The following is a 22,821-nucleotide window of genomic DNA, read 5'->3' as shown; positions in this document are numbered from 1 at the left end:
GGTCAGGGATTTTTTATCTGGACCCGAGGGCTGGTTCGAGGTCCACTCAGCCTACGTGATTAGAATTGAGGAGCTATTTGACGGTGAGATAACTGCCTCCGGTCTAGAAAGCCAAGAGTAACGGCCGAGAGGATTCGTCGTGCTGACCAGATGACACCTCGTAATCTGCAGGCCTTCGGGCTGAACAGCGGTCGCTTGGAAGGCCAAGGCCCTTGAAGGGCTGTAGTGCCATGTGGTTCGGTTCGGTTTCTTAAATAGAAATTAGTAGGAAAGTTCACACTAATATGGTATGAATCTGAATGACCTACTCTAAATTTATACATCTGTTTATTTATTTATTTAATTTATTTACTTAAATAATTAATTGATTGATTTAGTTGTAACATTCCAGGTTTCAAGTAAATATATTTAATAGATACAAAACTTATATTTACGAGGTTTGTAACATACGTACATTGTCAGAATAAACACAATCTATTAAGTATAATGTAACACACTACGTAGAGAATGCTGACTGTATATTTACTTGATTTTCTGGGAGTTATATCACGTATTATTTCACAGGTACGAAGGAGGAGGATGCGGAGTTAGACGACTGGTACGTCAGGGTCAAGCTCTGAGCAGTTGAGGTAGGCTTCTACTGTATAGTGTCACGAGCAAAACGGTTTGATAAATCCTTTGTTTATAATTCAAGTCACTGCTTCCTGCTGAGCTTGTGGATAAACAAGGTATAGTCCAGATGTCAGAGGACAGCCTCTCTGCGCCTACGTTAACATTAAAATAACATCTGATAAACCCGCCGCTTGTACGAACCGACATGGTTCACGATGGAACAAGATAATGTAGTAAATTCCACAGGTCTCACCTGTTGAACATAATTTTGTAAGCTGACCACGACTCGCATGCACTTACTTTACAGCCTCTTACAATAGCAGTGTCTACCTTGTAAATAAAGACTAACTGGTCCCTCTTCTTATAATAACGGTGTATTTATTTAGTTGTTTGCTATCCGCGAAAGTTTTAGTGACACTTCGGCTGCCTAGTGCTGAATCGGTATACCTCGGTTATCTTCGACATACGGATTGGTAACCTATGACACAAAAATGAAATGCTTATGCGTCGCCGTTAGACTTCTGGCGGTGTAATCGCAAAACATCGAGTATTATTGTTGTTTATACAGCAAAACAAATAAATATATGTGAAAACAGAGCTTTAACCACCTATTGCAATGAGTAAGGAAAATCCAAATACACCGCTTGGACACCTTGAAACTCCAACTCGGAAATGGACATCACGGTCCATGCACTGTGAGAGCATAAAAATAATGGCTAAAGTAAAAGAATGATGTGATATAGAAAAACAAGATCAACAGTTGCTCTTCTCCCAACGAGCCGCCGCATATGTGTGGACAAATCTATTTCCACAATTAAGAGGATTACAACGTTTTCTGCCTTTTACACTTGCGAATTTCCCGTGGTAAAAAGAAAGAGGCAGGCCAGTCTATTTTATTTAGATTGATATAATTACAGATACTAAATTTAAAAAGTCACATATAGGCTACTGTAGAGTGTGTGTGTGTGTGTGTGTGTGTGTGTGTGTGTGTGAGGCAGTTGTAGGCTTCAGACAATAAAGGCCTAGAAAATTCCTATCGATCATACTATCGATTCATTTCACTTTTCAGTCCCATTCAGTTGGCAGTTCTACCGGAACCCCTGAAGGCCCCCCTCATTGCCCCTCACAACCATAAAATTAAGTGTCACTAAAAGTTTCGCAGAGAGTAAGTTACTTATTTTTAATATTATTAGCAACAGTCAGGAAAACGTACAATATGCAGGAATGGTATCTCTTGTAAGATTGTATTTTTATGTGTCTCCTGGAATGAGCTAAATCAAGTCTGATGCATTCATTTTTCTGTCTCGTTGTTATTCTCTGCCGTGACGATATTCAAGTGACTGAGATATGGAAATGTTTCTCTATGGTAGGATAGTATATGCGTTTCAGTGGGATTGGCGTATTTTTTTATTTATGAAGAGAGAAAATCCACTTGGGATAGCTGTCCTATTATCAGAGATACCACAGAGGTTCAGCGTAGTGATTAATCCGTAAGAACAATAAGAAAATATACTCAATTAATTTTCATTGGAATTTTTTAAAATGTTGCAATATTTATTAATTTTTGGGCAGCTATATTCCCCCTCTCCCCCGATGTATTTAAATAAATTTTAACTGTTAGGTTATACAAATGATGTACTATTGTAGCGAATCTCTCAAAGTCGCAGTTGACATTTCTTGTAGAACGTTGATCGAAACCTTTTGAAAATATTCACAGAGAAATTTGTGATTGTTTCGTGCACACCAAGCAACATTCCAATAATTTCCCAGTTATAATTTTATACTTGTGTCCCAAGTAACAAAAGCAAGGCTCATAGTAGCTTTTCGTTTCTGTATCAACCTCTTTGGATTGATTTTAATCTCGCTCAAATCTGATTGTTAGATCGATAATGACGCCTCTTATGCAGAGGATGCCTTGCGAAAAGTATACTCTCAGATTAATTAAAAAATAAATAGATAAAATATTGAGAAATTTAGTTGATAACCTAATTATTTTTTGGTATTATTAATGAATCTCTTAAGGCAATGATGACACTGGTAGACACACATGTTTCTAAAAATTGGTGGCAAAAACGGGAATTGTTCCCCTCGCTCCAATCATAATACTAAAAGCACCGTCTAGCTCGGCGAGGAAAGCAACGGTAAACTACCTCACTCCTTATTTTCCTAGTATGCTTCATGTGGCAAGGGGAGATTGTACCTTGTATACCCACAATGTTAAATTGGTCACTTTTAGGTACATTTTTCTCCTGAACTGTTCATGATAATGTTATAAAATTTTAATAGCTGGTAGAGGAAGGGTTTCTCTTCTTTGACCTATTTGTGTAGGCAAGAACCTTGTATCATGTAATTTTTACAGAATTTTTTGTAAGTTATTAAAAGAATTTCCAAAATATCCAAATATTTCACTTTTATTAATTTATAATTTCTGAAATATTAAACTTAAACTCTTAAACAAATGCATCAATAATGTTAATCCCAGTACCTGTGTGGTATTTAAGTTATACTGTTCTATGATGTTAGGTTCCTGAGAAAAATGTACTTAAAGATTAAAAATATAAAATCTCAGAAAACAGGTTTCAAAGTTGAACATAGTTTGTTACTCACTTTAGAACATCCCTGCACCATATCCTGGGTCATCTGCATTTTCTTTATCCTCCCTGACCCTTTTAGCATTCCTTGAGTGCATTCTTGCCTTCCTAGCCATCATAGTAACTTCATAATCTGCTTTCTTGACACGGACAGCATCCAACTCGGAACATGCCTTCACCATATTTTCCCCAGGTTTTATGCCTAACCTTTGAAGCAGCCTAACTCTACCAACATTACCATCATTAAATGACACAACTGCATCATATACACCCAAATTCAATGTATCCTTAACTACAAATACTGTTTTAGGAATTCTAAACCATATTACACTATTAAATGATTCATTTGGGTTCTGTGTTTTACCATGCAAACATTTACGCAACAGGTTTTGATCAGTCAAACTTCTAAAAACTGGCTTTATTACATTGCACACTTCAACAGGCAATGAGTGCCTATGACTATACTGTTCACCAGCTGCTATAGCACGGTTGTATTTGCACCATGAGGTTGGTCCTTTTGGGCACAAGGCATGACAAACTCCGTGTCAGTTGATAGTTTATGAAAATAAATTGCCCAGATATCCTGCTTCATTTCCATCTCACTGTCACAGTTCCTTCTAATAGCCATACCATAATAGTTCTGCAAACTGTCTATCTCCTTGTCTGTGAGTCTACCTTTCCCAGATAGTGGTTTTCCATCTGGTAATTTTATGCCTTTCATATCTTTCCTCAACTTGCGAAGGCGGGTTCCCATCCTTTTCTGGACATGTCCAATACATTCCAGCTTTTCCACACTGACATCTCCATATGGCTTTGCTTCTACCACACTTTTGAAGCTCTTATTGTCTCCATCCCCTAAATATTTTACATACCTTACCCCAAACATATCAACTGACCTGGAAAAAATGTTTACTGCACCTGCAGCTTCCATATTCCCACTGACCCTTCAAAATTTACACTACATTCAGAACTTTCTTTATGCAATTTAAGTTTTTCATTATCTTTTATAAATCTACACTTATGACAGTACTTACTCAGTACCTCTACATCTAGCACTTTGCCATTATCCATGCTTGTTACAGTTACTACTCCATTCAGACTAGTATGCCCTCTACGCTGCCACGTTCCATCAACAGCCACAGCAATATCTGTAGAATTATCATTAATTTCAATTGCATCACTGACAGCAGCCTTCATAGAGGGAATAGCACAATGCTTAGCAACTTCACATAATGTACCTGTATACTTCTGGAATCTTGTTGGGCCACTTGGGAGATTCATGACTGCACATAGTGTCTTACCAGCTAATTCACCTTTACCTATAGTACGCAATCCATACACAAACCTAATGTTAGTTTCATACCCACTGTCAACCTTCCTACTGGTACGAAATGAATACTGAGCTTTACAGTTCCTGCATTTCAGAAATAGTTTACTAGCAAGTCCATATCTTGCAGTGGTATCTTCACAACAAAATAAACTGTCACTAACATGGCATGCTTTACAGACTGCAAATGAAGATATGGCAGATGACAATTCAATATCTATGATAACATTGCCACTTGTATGTTCTTCGTTATTAGATTGAGTACTTACAAAAGATCCTATACTTGAATCAGTATTCAGCTTTCTTCTGGAAGCACTGGCACTAATATTTTCACTGCCAGAATTATCACTCACAATCACTGATGAAGTTGAAGCACATGCTGAATCTAACCTAGAAGAGCCTGCACCACTCCCACGGACAAAATCCGTATTATTTGCACTATTATTAACACTAACTACACTTGCTTTCGGCTTTCTTCCAGGCCCTCCTTTACATTTCTTGTACACTCTTCCAATTCGAGGCATGTTGTCACAAAAACAAACTTTCGGTTGTAAGCATGTCCAGAAAACGCGCCGGAAACACAAGAAACAAGTGAAAGTCGTTCCGCGTGAACAGAGGAGCCAACCCTGAAAACGAAATATCTTCACATAAATCAACATACCGCTAAAATTAAATATCTGAAGTTCAAGAAGTTGACAGATGGCGAAAGGGGGCGTGGCAAGTTGTGCTGCTCTTAAAGGAAATTAATATTTAAAGCCTTTAATGGCTAGAATGCCATTCGAAAACATATTTATCTAGTAAAGTACACTCCAAGGAATGTTTATGAGCAAAAAAAGTTTTTTTTGATATTTTGCCCCCTAGGAAGGTACAACCTCCCCTCTTAATGCCAGTGTAGAGCAGGCCCTCCGATGAGGGCGGACGGAATCTGCCATGTATGATAAACGGCATGTTTGTGTGGTGGAGGAGAGTGCTGTGTATGGTGTTTCAGTTGTAGGGATGTTATTGATATTACGAACACCCACAGTCATTTTCGGCACTAGAAACCATGCGCCATTTCATTTTCAGGTGAGTATTTGAATGTGTTATAATTAATTTGACTTACAAAGCATTGCCACACCCACAAGGAGTAAACATCTGCTAAAGATCCAAGCAGGCATTCGGGCTGACGACTTAACATACAGAACGTGTTATATGCTAAATTAATTCAGCAAGAATTCAGAGAAAACCGACAAAGTATACTCCTTGTGGATATGGCAATGCTTTGTATGTTGACATTAATTATAACACATTCAAATACTCAGCTGAAAATGAAATGGCGTGCGGTTTCTAGTGCCGGGAGAGTCCGAAGACAAGTTCGGCTCACCGCATGCAGGTCTGTTTGATTTGACACTCGCAGGCGACCTGCGTAGTGATGAGGATGAAATGATGACGAAGACGACACATATATCCAGCTCTCATGCCAGTGGAGTTGACCAATTATAGTTCAAATTCACGAACCTGCCAGGAATCGAATCTGGGATTACTGCGAACAAAGACCAGCACGCTAGCCATTTAGCTATGGAGCCGGAATACTTAGCTAATGATCCAGGAATGTCTTTTAAGGTAGATTGTACATTAAGATAAAATGCCGGTAGTTCTTGACAGGAGCTCCGCAGTAACAATGTGAAGAACTGCGGAAAGCCTACGTAGGAAGTGATCATTTTTGTTAGTGGTTTAACGTTACAATCCTCAGGTAGATTACCGGCGACGATGGGATAGGAAAGGGCTAGGGTTGACAAAAAATGACAGAGGCTTTAATTAACATACAGCCCCAGCATTTGCCTGGTGTGAAAATGAGAAACCATGGAAAACCATCTTCATCAGCTCTTCAACCGAGGTTAGCGTAAAGAAGGGCATCCGGCCGTGAAGATATGCCGTATAATTTCATCTCACCTCATCCCCGATCTCATATCAGGAAACGAGACAAATGGGTAGACATACAATAATAATATTGCTAGGTTTACCTGCCACTAACTAACTTACTTGTATGATTTTTAGGAGCTTCGAGGTGCCAGAATCTTGTTCCACACGAGTTCTTTTACATGCCGGTAAATCTACCTACACAAGGCTGATCTGGCGTAGTTGAAGACTTTTTTTGCTATTGGTTTTGCGTCACGCCAACAGTACTAGGATAGAACTAGGCCTGGCATAGAAGCGACAGTGGAATTAATTAAGATACAACCCCAATATTTGCCTGGTGCGAACATGGAAAACCACCGAAAAACATCTTCAGGGCTGCCGTCAGTGGGGTTCAAGCCCATCATCACCCAAATGTAAGCTAGCAGCTACTTGACATAAACCGCGCAGCCATCTCGCTGGGTACTTGTTAATTTTACCGGACAAACAACATGATGGCACGTGAGTTTCAAGCTGAAATTTCCGTGGTAGAATTCAGTGGATTTCATACCTTGATTATCTGAGTAGAAAATCAGAACTTTGCGCTAATCACACCCTGGTATAAATAAATAAATAAATAAATAAATAAATAAATAAATAAATAAATAAATAAATAAATAAATAAATATGTGTTCTTTTGTTTGTTGCTACTGGCGACTTTACTGAGTAGCAGTGTAGTATTCCGGCAGTTTTGGGACAATAATTACTTTCCTGATCTACGTTATGGCCAGTAACTACTAGTAATCGGGAAAGATACCAGCTCATTAAACGCATGTCCGTATTTCCTATCATTTCGTTGATATTGTTGTTGGGCATAGTCGCCACCAACCTCTTGTACACAGTGTGTGGATATTAAGCTGTGTTATTGTTCTGTGCGCTGGCGTGTAGCATTGCCATCAACTGGAATTTCAAAGCAAGTTAGCCGATATCACGTGATTGTTCTTTGTGAGTTAAAATTGGGATGGTGGTGATTGTAATCATTGTTGGTTTAATAGGAAAATTATTGAAGTAGAACAACTAGAATGGCCAATATCCTAATCCCACGAACTATGGAAGCATTAAGGAGGCACTAACTGACCTATTTATCAGACTCCTCCTATTCTAATATTATTCTTCTACCAACAGAACAACTGATTCTTTTTAGTAAAAATGTACAGGGCTGCTCACTTTACGAGGTACTGTGGTTAAAATCCTGTAAGGAAACATCTCTCACTATTACCAACATTTAAAACGAATTCGTAAGTCTTAAGCTTTGAATAATAGATACATTTTTGAGCTAACTGTTAAAGTAAGACATTTCAAATCATCACACCAAGTAAGTTGGCTGTGCGGTTATGGTCACCCAGCTGTGAGCTTGCATTCGGGAGACAGTGGGTTTGAACCACACTATCGCCAGGCCTGAATATGGTTTTTGGTAGTTTCCCACGTTCACACGAAGCAAATGCTGGGGCTGTACAATAACTAAGGCCATGCCCGCTTCCATCCCACTCCTAGAACTTTCCTATCCCATCGTTGACGTAAGATATATCTGTGTAGATGTGACGTAGAAGCAAATTCTATCACATTATGTACACGCACTGAAGCATGCACAGTTACAAAAGAAACCTCCTTGGTTTCAAGTTTCCCTTCGTAGTTTTCTTTTTCTAAAAAATGTCATCACCAAGAAGGATTCTAAGGATTTTTCTCAAGTTATATGAACAGCAAATCTATTATTGTTCATAAGATTAATGCACAACAACCAATAAACGTAATCTAAAAATTTGAAGTTTATAGATGTAGTACTGTAGATTTTTGGGATATAATGCACCATATTCGCCCGAAAATTTAAGTTGTGTGAAATTACCATAGAAAATTGTCTGCAAAATTCTAGTAACAATATGGAAACCTTAGAGGGTTTTCTAAAAATTTACGTAATTAAACTATTAAAATCACCGGGCGAGTTGGCCGTGCGGTTAGAGGCACGTGGCTGTTAGCTCGCATTGGGTTCTAATCTCACTGTCGGCAGCCCTGAAGATGGTTTTCCATGGTTTCCCATTTTTGCACTAGGCAAATGCTCGGGCTGTACCTTAATTCAGGCCACGGCCACTTCCTTCCAACTCCCAGGCCTTTCCTATCCCATCGTCGCCATAAGACCTATCTGTATCGGTGCGACGTAAAGCCACTAGCAAAAAGAAAAGAATTAGTACCACCTTAAATTTGTAGAAGAACTGGGAATCATATTAAGTACATTCGCATTGGATGCTACTGTACAATGCTAACCTCAGTGACAGCGGGCTGTAGCATTTTCGACGTAGGCTTACAGTGAGTGGCCAAACGTCACGTGAAGAGGTGTCCCATTAGAAATGTGACGTGTACGACCCCTGAACGTTGCGGCTAGCTGCGGCGTAGTTGAGCAGTCTGCCACAGACACCAGTGTAGTGAAGATGTTAACACGTCACGAATTACCCGACATTGAACGTAGGATGATCATTGGCGCACAGCGCATGGGTCATAGCACTGCGGAGATTACACTCGAATTCGGGTTTCTGAGGTCATAAGTGTCGAGGGTGGATCTTCAATATCGCAGAGAGAATGTTACCACCCACGTAAACCGCTGCACGGGAAGACCACAGGTGTTTAACGAAGGGACATTACGTCGCCTCCGCAGAATCATACTGGGGGCTCGACTGGTTACTGCGAGTCAGATAACCGCCCAGTTAAATGTTGGGAGTCAGGAACTCATTTCTACCAGGACTGTAAGGAGGCAACTGCATCACATAGCCTTCACCACCCTTTTCTGACATCTCGATCCAGAGCTCAACGACGTGCATCGTCCCGCGAACATTGGCAATGGACCACAGAACACTGGCGACGTGTCAGTTGTATCGAGCTGATGGGCGCGTGAGTGTGTGGCGTATGCCCCATGAAGTTATGGATCCTGCGTGTCAACAAGGTTGTGTCCAGGCGGGAGGTGGCTCAGTTCTGGTCTTGCTGGCGTTCTCATGGTCGCAATTAGGCCCCATTGTCGGGCGCCATGCCACCGCTCTGTGGTGGCACGCAGGTGGTTGGAAGAGCACTTCAGTAATGTTACGACCATGGATTGGCCCTCTAGATCTCCCGATCTCAATCCAGTCGAGCATTTATTGGATTCTGACGATGCTGGTGTAAGCTCTATGAACCCCGCGTCAACTACACAAGACCAGTTGTGGATAGCAGTGAAAGATGCGTGGGTCCACATCTATCAAGAACGATTCCAGCACATTGCAGAGTCGATGCCTCGGCGTATTGCTGCCGTTTTGAGGGCCCGCGGAGGAGCAACTCGTTATTATGATCGCATTCAGTGTCTTCTCATGACTATTGGCCACTGAATGTTCCTCTGTAACATGTGTTGCGGGACAGTATCTCCAGGTTTTCAATAACTTACGTATTTCTTTATACTTCCTTGAAGGAATCGTAGTTCAATCCATTGATTGGTCGGCTTGGTATGCAGACGCCTCGGAATGTCTGCGTCATTGTTGAGAATGTGTCTCTGGTTGCTTCAAGGCTTAACTTACGTATTCCATTTTGAACACATCATCCAATATTTAACACTTGAAATCACCACCATGAATATAGATCAGGTACTCGGATTTCCTTGAGTATATCACGGCCGAGTTTAGGTTGAGTTTCCATATTTAACTTACAGTAATTCGCAAACGGCATATACTCGGGTTATGACTGTATACAACTCTTCACAGAATATATTGTTTCATGCATGCCGATTGTTGCTGCTATCTGTATTGTGTGCTTTGAATAGGTATAATTAAAAAGTTAACGGTCTGTTTATGTAAGTTGATAGCCTGTTTAGTTAAGTGTTCTTCCCTTTTGAATCATACATGGTTTCGTTCTGTCCTGTTCTGTGCTATATTGAAGTTATTGCTTTTTTTTTCAGCCCCGCGGTTTAGTGGTAGCGTGCCTGCCTCTCGCCCATAGATCCTGGGATCGATTCCCGGTCAGGTCAGGGATTTTTACCTAAACCTGAGGGCTAGTTCAAGGTCCACTCAGCCTAAATGAAAACTGAGGAACTATCTGACGGTGAGATGGCGACCCCGGTCTAGAAAAACCGGTCGAAAGGATTCTTCGCAATGCCTATGGTCACCTCATAATCTGAAGGCCTTCGGGCTGAGCAACGATCGCTTGGTAGGCCAATTCCCATCAGGGCTGTAGTGTCAGGGGGTTTGGTTTGTTTGTAATTATTTCTTCGTCCCACTAACTACTTTTGACGGTTTTCAGAGATACCAGGGTGCCGGAATTTTGTCCCATAGGAGTTCATTTAGTGCCAGTAAACTTACCGACGCGAGGATGACGTATTTGAGCACCTTCGAATGCCACCAGACTGAGACAGGATCGAATCTGCTAAGTTGGGGTCAGAGGGCCAGCACCTCAACCGTCTGAGTCACTCAGCTCGACTATATTAAAGTTCATAAATACATCAGATATTTTAGACGCCTTAGAAGAACACATCTAGATTTTTTGTTCAAAACGTTCACGAACTTAATTACAGCATTCAAAAAACAGTTGCACACAGAATTCCAGATTGTTAAATATAATGTTCACTCTAAAATCCATAACACGTAGCGTTATCATGCTATCCTTTTGATATCTTAATAGAAATAAAAACTATGATCACCGGGCGAGTTGGTCGTGCGGTTAGGGGCGTGCAACTGTGAGCTTGCTACCGGGAGATAGTGGGTTCGAACTCCACTGTCGGCAGCCCTGAAGATGGTTTTCCGTGGTTTCCCATTTTCACACCAGGAAAATACTGGGGCTGTACCTTAATTATGGCCACGGCCGCTTCGTTCCCATTCCTAGACCTTTCCACTCCCATCGTTGCCATAACACCTATCTGTGTTGGTGCGACGTAAAGAAAATAGAAAAAAAAACAACAACTATGATCTGCAAAGTTCTGTTAACATAATTACATGGTCTAGAATAGGGATGGCGAACCTATGCCACGCGTGTCACTGCGAACATGATTTAGGTGGCACGCCACATGAACATAATAATGTTTTAATATACGTCTTGTTCTACAGACAATACATATCTTATAGTGCTTCACGTGTAAGAAATAAATATCGAAAATCTAAATACTTGTTCCATTCGGACGTGCAATATGGCAACACTGCTACACTGACAGATCTGAAAGTCAAGTGAGATAAGTGTCGTTTTCTGGTGGTTTTGTATACGCACCTTGCAAACATGTTTTCAATGCTGAAAAGAACAGAAACTTAACAAAGGTAGTGACCGGATTTTTCAAGAACCGTGGACAAGGGAATTCGGAATGATAGAAAGATGTATTGCCCCCATTTAATGTAAAGCGCCATTTCGAGACTAATCATTCAAATGTTTGTTCCATGCCAAATGAAGAAAGAGAGTTCGTTTCACAAGATATCGAACTCTACACAAAACAAACTAGTTATTTTGTATCATATTTCCACCCTAGGACTAACATCAGTGCGGCTGTTACATCTGTCTCACTGCATAGTACAGAATGCATGGGAAACGGCTTTCTGACGGTGAGTTCTTGAAATAACCTCTCTTATTGACGTCCGACACATTATTTGAGAATTTCCCTAACAAACAACAAATAATTAACAGAATTAAAGGAATGCCAGCCAGCTGAACTGCTATCAAGGATAGAATAATAATAATGAGTGAAGAAGGTTCTGAGCAATTGAAAGTTAATTTGGATAACTCCCAGATGTATGCAGTATGTTTTGATGAAAGCATGGATGTGACCTTACAAGCGAGGAGAGCTGTTCTGTTTTTTTTTCGATTTTCTTGTGGAGATGTGATGAGGGAGAAATAAGTAAAATTGTTGAGGATACGACTACGACAACATGGACAGATAATGAAACTAAAGGAGGAAGCGAAGTCCATTGGCAATATTAGTATTTCTAATTTTTATATCTAATATTTATTTTCTTACAGTTTGTTTTACGTCGCACCGACACAGATAGGTCTTATGGTGACGATAGGAGAGGAAAGGCTTACGAGTAGGAAGGAAACCACCGTGGCCTTAATTGAGGTACAGCCCCAGCATTTTCCTGGTGTGAAAATGGGAAACCACGGAAACCATCTTCAGGGCTGCCGACAGGGGGTCTCGAACCCACTATTTCCCGAATGTAAGCTCACAGCTGCGCGCCCTAACCGCGCGGCCAACTCGCCCGGTAATAATATTTATTGACGAAGCTTATTATTTATATTTTTACAAATAATATAGATATTCTAAAAATGACATATTTAAAAATATATTTTTTGCGGTATTTGCAAAATACGACCACGGAACATGCAATCAAATGTGTTTACAAAATATATACCTAAAAGTAAATAAATCAGTAAATAACTAAGTGAATAAATAAATATTATGAAACATAATTGGAATTTGGAAAGGAAGTCGCGGTTGGGGGAGGGGGTTTGTTGGTTGCAGCAATTTCTTAAAGGAAAACACCAAGTGGCACAGTTGATAGTTGAGAATAATAAAGCAGACTTAAAATGGCACACTAGTTTGAAAAGGTTCGCCATCCCTGGTCTAGAAAGATAGGTTGGAAATAATCTTTAAAAGTCTGGAAAACTGGGCATTGATGATAGCCAAAAGCCTGGGCTTCAAATGTTTAATACAATAGTATCGAAATAGTTCTCCCTCTAGCCTCTGTATTCGATTCTTCCTCCTGATACAATTACCCGGCCGAGCTGAGTGGCTCAGACGGTTGAGGCGCTGTTCTTCTGACCCCAACTTGGCAGGTTCGTTCCTGGCTCAGTCCGGTTTTATTTGAAGGTGCTCAAATACGTCAGCCTCGTGTCGGTAGATTTACTGGCACGTAAAAGATCTCCTGCGGGACTAAATTCCGGTACTTCGGCGTCTCCGAAAACCGTACACGTAGTTAGTGGGACGTAAGGCCAATAAGATTATTATTATTATTATTATTATTATCATTATTATTATTATTATTATTATTATTATTATTATTATTATTATTATTATTATTATTATTATTATGCTATTACCGCACTGTTACTACAGCAGTAATTACACATAATTCTCTGTAAAGGGCTAAGTTTAAGTGTGATAATACAAATATGGTAAAATGATCCTATTTGCTGCTTCTGTCGATCAGTGGTAGAATGTCGGCTTCCGGATCCCAAGTTAGTGGACGGATTTTTGAAGCGCAGAAGAAAATATCCATTCGACACTCCATGTCGTACGATGTTGGCTTGAAAAGTATCTCTGGTGACACATTTGGTGTTTACCCGACGATATTCGTTGAAACTCAGCTATATACGCCCTAGAGAGATTAGGTTCACTCTGCCATATAGTAGGCCTGAAGTAAAATGGAACGTCGAAATAGATCAGCAGCCAACCAACCAGAGCTCCATTAAAACGTAGATTTATTATCCAGACAAATGGACTTTGTTAGACTGCAAATGACGTTCGAAATATAATATAAACTAGCTGAGGTATCCGTGCTTCGCTACGGGATTCTCAGAAAGATTGACTTTGTGGCTTTCCTAACTGAAGTCAACATAGGTCATTACAAAAACGTCAGTAGGAAAGTAGCGATTAATCGATCAATTGAAATACCGCACATTTTCTCACTTTTAACAAATAGTAATACAGTGCCGATCTAACAGTCCAAAGTTCCAGAGCTTGAATGACGAGGTCGCAGACAGCCGTGAATACTCCTTTGCCATTATTCCGTTAAATATGCACACTGCTCATTCCAATCAGTGCCTCAGGGTAGGGATTGAATAGCTCGAATGCTATGATGAACCAGTGTGTTATGTACCAGTAGTATCAGATAATTTATGAACCAGAGTAATGGCATGCTAAAGAAGAAAGTTATCTAGCTCCCCAGCTACTTCCCGCCAATATTCAGGCACTGTTACACTCGGTACGACCGGGTGAGTTGGCCGTGTGGTTAGGGGCATGCAGCTCTGAGCTTGCGTGCGTGAGATAGTGGATTCGAACCCCATTGCCGGCAGCCCTGAAGATGGTACTCTGTGGTTTCCAATTTTCACACCAGTCAAATGCTGGGGCTGTACCTTGATTAAGGCCAAGGCCGCTTCCTTCACACTCCTAGCCCTTTCGTATCCAATCGTCGCCATAAGACCTATCTGTGTCGGTGTGAAGTAAGGAAAATTAAGAGAAAGTACTCAGTACGCAGCTGTAATCCTATCTATCGGAGATAAGTGAACAGAAGCACATTACAACAAACAATGGTCAATGCAATGTCATTGTTGATAAATTTTATGAGCTTTCTGTATTGTAGGCCTTCACATTTAGTTTTCTTCCGACTCTGATACTAGGGCATCTTATAAAACGATATAGCGTAGACTGTAGTTCCTTATTCTCCGACTTTACATATGGATTTTCATTAAATCTCTTTACCCATTTTCTCGTGACTCGTAAATTTAATACCGGTACTATATAACTTTAGTTATGTAGTATTTATCGATCGACCACTAATAACATAATTTGGCAATTAAATTTTAAGGCTTCCCTTAAACTACCATTTCACTCAGCGCGAATACAATTATTTATGACAGATTATAGCGAGTTATTCCCCGACTTTGCGTACCGATTTTCATTACGATAGGACCACTAATAACAATTGTTTGAGAATTCTATTTTAGGCCTTCCCCTAAACTACCACTTCACTCAGCGTGAATAAGGTTATTTATGGCCCAGATTATAGCGACTTATTCTCCGACTTTGCATACCAGTTTTCCTTAAAATACGACCACTAAAAACATAAATACTTGAGAATTACATTTTAGGCCTTCCCTAAATTACCATTTCAGTCAGCGTGAATAAAATTATTTATACATTTTATTCGTTGAACCTCAGCCATATACGCCCAAGAGAGATTCGGTTCACTCTGCCATATAGTAGGCCTGAAGTAAAATGGAACGTCGAAATAGATCAGCAGCCAACCAGCCAGAGCTGCGTGATGCGTGTATAGACAGACAGACAGATAGACAGACAGACAGACAGAAATTACGGAAAAGTAAAAAATGCATTTCCTTGTTACTATGGACACGACTGATACAGAAATACCATCCTTTTAAATTCTGAGCAATGTACAGACAAAACTCTTATCTAAACCAAACCAAACCCCATGGCACTACAGCCCTTGAAGGGCCTTGGCCTACCAAGCGACCGCTGCTCAGCCCGAGGGCCTGCAGATTACGAGGTGTCGTGTGGTCAACACGACGAATCCTCTCGGCCGTTATTCTTGGCTTTCTAGACCGAAGCCGCCATCTCACCGTCAGATAGCTCCTCAATTCTAATCACGTAGGCTGAGTGGACCTCGAACCAGCCCTCAGGTCCAGGTAAAAATCCCTGACCTGGCCGGGAATCGAACCCGGAGCCTCCAGGTAAGAGGCAGGCACGTTACCCCTACACCACGGGGCCGGCAAACTCTTATCTATACATATAAAATAAGAGTTTTTTCTGTACATTGCTCAGAATTTGAAAAGAATGGTATTTCTGTATCGGTCATGTCCACAGTAACCAGAAAATGCACTTTTTACTTTTCCGTAATTTCCGTCTGTATGTCTGTCCGTCTGTCTATCTGTCTGTGTGTATGTATGTACACGCATCACTAGAAAACGGCCAAAGAAAATTTAATGAAAATCAGTATACAAAGTCGGGGAGTAAATCGCTACAATCTAGGCCATAAATCATTTTATTCACGCTGATAGAATTGGTAGTTTAGGGGAAGACCTAAAATTTAATTTTCAAATATTTTTGTTTTTAGTAGTCCTATCTTCATAAAAATTGGTATGCAAAGTCGAATACGTCGCTACAGTATAGGTTATGAATAATTTTATTCACGCTGAGTGAAATGGTAGTTTAGGGAAGGCCTAAAATTTAATTTTTAAATATTTACGTTATTAATGGTACTATTTCATTGAAAAATGGTATGCAAAGTCGGAAAATGAGCCACTACAATTTAAGCTATAAGTAGTTTTATTTACGCTGAGTAAAATGGTAGTTTAGGGGAAGGCCTAAATGTAATTCTCAAATATTTATATTATTAGTTGTCGTATCGATAAATACTACATAACCAAAGTTATAGAGAATTAAATTTCCGACCATTTATGTCTTATACATTTGTACCGTACCGGCTATGATAAAGATATTCATGAATTTGTACTTTGTTGCTAAGTCCATATCAACGCCGAGCCATGAGAAAATGGTTAACAGAATTTAATGAAAATCGGTATATAGAGTCGAAGAATAAGAAACTACAGTTTAATCTATAAACAATTTTATTCGTCCTGGATGAAAATGTAGTTTAGGAGAAGGTGCCTAAAGTGTAATTTTTAAATACCAATGTTATTGGTCCTATCGAAAAGTACTATATAAAAAGTTATAGAGAATAAAATTTCCGATCATTTATCTTTTATTCAGTTTTACCGTACCGACGATGATAAGAGTGGTATTTCAGAGTCGGAAGAAAATGAAATGTGAAGGCGTATAATATCGAAAGTGCATAACATTGATCAACAATAACATTACATTGACCATTGTTTATTATGTTCTTTATCTCTTATGCTGCCTCTCAACTCCGAGTATAACAGCGTGACTGAATATTGACGGGAAATAGCCGGGGAGTTACAAAACTTTCTTCTTTAGCATGCCATTCCTCTGGTCCATACATTTTCTGATACAGCTGGTACGTAACACACTGGGTCATCATAGTATTTCAGCTATTCGATCCCTACTCTGACGCGCTGTTTCTTTGAGCAGTGTGCATACTTAAGGCAGAGCCTCACTTAGTGTTAGTAGTAGTAGTAGTAGTAGTAGTAGTGGTAGTAGTAGTAGTATGGCCTGGTCTAGAAAAACAATTTAGGCATTTTCCGAATTATAGCACCACAATATTCACTAAATAACTCAAAATTCAACTCTGAAAAGAGTCGTTTCTTAAGAAAAGCTTCTTTCTCTCACTTTTATTAAATTCTACATTAAATGTATTCCAAACAAGCAGTGAAGAGGGGGTTTCTCTTCTGGCTTGGAGGAAAAGTTGGCCTTCAAGTCAGATAGATTTTTCCGTTGCCAGTGTAGTGAATTGATATTTTCCGATTCATCGGGTACTCCTAGGAAACAGAATAGTAATTGGGCATAGTTTTTGCCCTGGGAGTCTCCACTATTTGACCCTCTCCCCGCCGAAGACAGACGAAGAGTGTTCACGGATCACGGCTGTCTGTGGTTTGGTCGTTCCAGGTCTGGAACTTTGGACTGTTAGATAGGCAGCGTAGTCCTGTTCGTTAAAAGTGAGAAAATGTGTAGTGTTTCATTTGAACAAGTATTTCGTAATATGAAAGCATTGCTTTTAATCGCGCCATTCCTTTAGACGTCATTATATGTAAATTCAGTTGGGAAAACCACTAAGAGAGTCTTTCTGAGGATGTAAAAAGACATTATAATGAAAACATCCCAACCTGATTGTGACTGATGGTATGAAATTGGGTCTACCATTACAGTGAAAATTCCCTCAGTCTTTATATAAGAAAAGATGTTTGGTGACCTCCCGTCGCGTTTCTAGGGTAACGTTAAGAGCTATACAATTTAAGACAATCTTGCTCACAACATATACACTACCTAACCTAGAATTCTGTATACACTGTAGAATTACGTAGCGAAGCACGGGTACATCAGCTAGTTTTATATATATATAGATTACAAAATATCGCCCCTCCGTCGCTCAGACGATTGCACGTCGGCCTTTCTGCTGAACTTAACAGGGCCGGGAACAAGTCCTTGTTGCGATCTCCTGTCAATTTCCCCTGACAATTCAATTCAAGTAACATTCCATGTTGTATATTTCGTTGCCTTGAAGGTGTGTGACATACGTTGCCAGCCAGCACATTCGTATATCTTAATCCTTGTTGGGTTTTCATCACCTGGCCAAGCATACAGCTAAAACTGGTTAAGTGAATTCATTATATACAAAAAAAAAAAAACAACAAAAAAAAAACAACCAAAGCATGCTTATTCCGTACCGTCCATGAAGATTCATAGAGTAATTGAAGTAAAGGCTTCCACTGTACAGTGTGTAACTTCGGCCCAGTGGGATAGAACAATTAGATTTATGCTCGCCTGCATTTGTCCTCAACAATTAACTTAGCATTCATTTTTGGTATTGGCTGAGTGATCTCCAGTATCATGTGCACCTGAAGAAGTGAATGTTTTTTACTTCCTGACTGGGAATCGAACCACTTCCCTTCCGGTGAACTACCTCGGCTAGGCAGCTCCTGAAATTATCATACTCGATATGAATTATAGATTCACTATCACTGTATGTTACTTCTACACTTCAGTGTCTTTTTCTTATTTTAACGTAAAACAACCTATTTCTCTTTCTCATTCTATTTTTTCCTTTTACAATTGGCTTTACACCACACCGACACAGATCTTATGACGGCGATGGGATAGGAAAGGCCTAGGAGTAGGAAGGAAGCGGCCGTGGCCTTAATTAAGGTACAGCCCCAGCGTTTGCCTGGTGTGAAAATGGGAAACAACGGAAAACCATCTTCAGGGCTGCCGACAGTGAAGTTCGAACCCACTATCTCCCGGATTCAAGCTTACAGCTGCGCGGCCCTAACCACACGGCCAACTCATCCAGTCTTCCTCATTCAAAATCAGAAGTGTGTTCCAGAACCTATTACCTAACCTTCCCGTACTTCAAAATTGCGACATCGAAAGAGGAATAAATGGATAACATGGTGTGTCCTCATCCTGAGGTGTTGCAGCTCTTTTCATACATACCCCAAACGGAGGTGAGCTGCACGTACCCTTTTAACCACACACCAGCCCTCCTTCCGTTTTAAAATTTCTGGCAGTACCGGGAATCGAACCCGGGCCCCCGAGGACGGCAACTAATAACACTAACATTTACGTTAGGGAGGCGGACAGGCTAACATGGTGATATGGTTCTTATTTTGTAGTGATAATAGTAATAATATTATTGCTTTACGTCGTACTATCTACTCTTACGTTTTTCGGAGACACACGAGGTGCCGCAGTTTGTTCCGAAGGAATATCTGCCGGCACTAGGTTGGCTGGCGTGTTTGAGCTCAAACAACTGTGCACACTGCCGTGTGAGCCATTCATCCCAGCAATTTGTAGTCATGGTTTGAGAATTGTGTCGATAATTCTTAGACAATAGCAAAGTTATAATAACTTTCACATGAATTTTGTATTGTGTTTCCTTCCCATTTCAGTGTCGTACAACACTTGTCGGAAGGTCTGCCTTACAAGGGATGCACCAGGCAAGCAATAGCAACATCAAATTATTATTATTATTATTATTATTATTATTATTGATTCGTTGTGCCCAACTGTGGAGCGCGTTTGAACTTATTTTGCACAATGTTTTTTCTTCTTTTCTTCCCAATATCTCTTCATTTTTCCACTGTGTCCCTTTCTGCATGTTTCTGTCCAGCCTGTATTTTTTCTTGTTGGTTTCTCTGTAAATATGTTTGTTTACTAAGGTTCTAAATTTCATTCCATCTTGAATGGTTTCGTCCTCAATACCCATTTCTTGTAGATCTTCATGAATTTCTGCTAAACAATTGTTGGGGATTTTCAGGATTAGAGCTAGATTTAGAATTTTCTTTGTCAGCCTGTTGTTATCCATTCTGTGTAGGTGTCCGTAGAATTTTAGTCGTCTCTTTCTGATGGTATTGTGATTTTTTCTGTGAATTGTAAAATTTCGTGTGGTTTATTTTTCATTCAAATTCCATTTTCGAACTTTGGTCCTAGGATTTTTCTGAGAATTTTCCTCTCTTGTTTCTCAATGCTTTTCATTTGTGACTTGCCGCCAATGATCAGTGTTTCAGATGCATAAAGTGCCTCTGTTTTGAAGATTGTATTGTAGTGTCGTAATTTTGCATTGTTTGATATATATCATTTGTTGTATCTGTTCCATGTGATTTTGTAAGCCCTTTGCAGTTTAGTAGTTCCTTCTTTGTTAGCTTCCTGATTTAACCCTGCTGACTGAATAATTTCACCTAGATACTTGAATTTGTCTACTTGGGAAATAATAATAATAATAATAATAATAATAATAATAATAATAATAATAATATTTTTATTATTTTGAGGGAAGGAATATATTAATTTATGGGCATATTAAGAGGTTGAATCCAAAGACTGGCAGAAAGGATACTTAGTTTACAAAAAAAGTGGAAGGCACAACCTTTATGACTTAGGGAAGTTCACAAGGACTTGGAAGAAGTGGGGATCCGGGAGGGAGATGTACAGGAAAGAACAACATTTAAGAAGAAAATTGTGGGAATTAGGGATCACTGGTAACACTCGTCAAGTCACGCAAATTCTTGGTTATAACAATTTTGTGTGGCTATTTCTAGCAGAGTGCAGCCCTTCTAAGGCAGACCCTCCGATGAGGGTGGGCGGCATCTGCCATATATAGGAAATTGCGTGTTATTGTGGTGGAGGATAGTATTACATGAGGTGTGTGAGTTGCAGGGATGTCGGGGACAGCACAAACATCCAGTCCCCGGGCCATTGGAATTAACCAATGAAGGTTAAATACCCCTACCCGGCCGGGAATCGAACCCGGGGCCCTCTGAACCGAAGGCAAATACGCTTACCATTCAGCCAACGAGTCGGACAATTCTTGCTTCAAGAGTGTTAAAGGAGAAGTCGAAGTTTTCAAGACATCTGGAAGGATTGCAAAGAAAAGAGAATACGTATGAGAGGTAGAAGATTTAGTGGATTGTGTAGGTCTAAACGTGGTCCATGGATGACCACAACAAATAAAATAAAATTAAATAATTATTATTTATAAAAGCGCCACACGAGTACAGTGCCAATAGAAGACGGTCGAGGTATTTAGTTAATTTACAACTGAACGCTGAAAGCAGTAACAGTTACGATGTTGATTACAGAGACTGTCTGAGAGAGATGTAACATTCTAATAGTACTAACTAGCTGACGAACTCGTGTTTCGCTACGGAATTCTACATTGTATACAGAATGCTATCTTAGGTAGTGCACATGTTGTGGCAAGACGATTCAATCACATAGCTTTTAACGTTACCCCAGATACGCGACGGGAAATCGCCAAACTTTTTTCTCATATGAAGACTGGGTTAGGGAATTTTTATTGTAATGGTAGGCCCGCTTGCCTACCATCAGTCTCAATCAGGTTGGGGAATTGCATTGTAATGGCAGACACTCACTCTCCACCTGCCTGTTTACATTCTCAGAAAGACTGTCTTAGTGGTTTTCCCAACTGAAATGAATATAGGTTATTACAATGACGTCAGTAGGAAGGGGGCGTGTAAAAGCAATGCTTTCATAAGAAGTACTCGATCAAATGAAAAACTACACATTTTCTCACTTTTAACGAGCAGTACTACGCTGCCGATATAACAGTCCAAAGTTCTAGAGCTGGAATGACCAGGCCGCAGACGGCCGTGATCCGTGAACACTTATCGTCTCTTTTCGGGAGGGGAGTGGTCGAATAGTGGAGAGTCCCAGAGCAAAAACTATGGCCTTTTACTAATCTGTTTCCTAGGAGTACCCGATGAGTCGGAAAATCTCAATTCACTACACTGACGGCGGGAAAGTCTATCTGACTTCGATGCAAATTTTTCCTCCAAGCGAGAGGAAAACCCCCTCTTCACTGCTAATTTGTCCGCCTCCGTAGCGTAACAGTTAGTGTTATTAGCTGCCGTCCTCGGGGGCTCGGGTTCGATTCCCGGTACTGGCAGAAATTTAAGAGTGGCAGGAGGGCTGGTATGTGGTTGAAATGGTACATGCAGCTCACCTCCAATGGGGGTGTACCTGAAAAGAGCTGCACCGCCTCGGGATGAGGACAAGAGTTTACTTTACCTCTAATTTGGAAAAAAATGAATGTATAATTTAACAAAAGTGAATAGGAAGAAACTCTTCTTAATAAACGGCTCTTTTCAGTGTTGAATTTTCAGTTGTACAATGAATTGTGGTGCTAAATGTTGGAATAGGCCTAAATTGTAATTCTAGACAAGGTCATACTACTACTACTACTACTACTACTACTACTACTACTACTACTACTACTACTATTACTGAGCCTCTGCCTGAAGTGTACACACTGCGCATTCGAAACAGCGCGTCAGAGTAGGGATGGAATAGCTGGGATACTATGATGAACCAGTGTGTTACGTACCAGCAGTATCAGAAAATGAATGAACCAGAGGAATGGCATGCTAAAGAAGAAGGTTACCTAATTCCCCAGCTATTTCCCACCAATATTCAGTCAGGATGCTATAAACGGTACGCAGCAGTATTCCCATCTATCGGAGTTGAGCGGCAGCATAAAA

This window comes from Anabrus simplex, chromosome 7 (genome assembly GCF_040414725.1).
Source record: "Anabrus simplex isolate iqAnaSimp1 chromosome 7, ASM4041472v1, whole genome shotgun sequence".
Lineage (NCBI taxonomy): Eukaryota > Metazoa > Arthropoda > Insecta > Orthoptera > Tettigoniidae > Anabrus > Anabrus simplex.
This window is presented reverse-complemented; position numbering follows the sequence as displayed.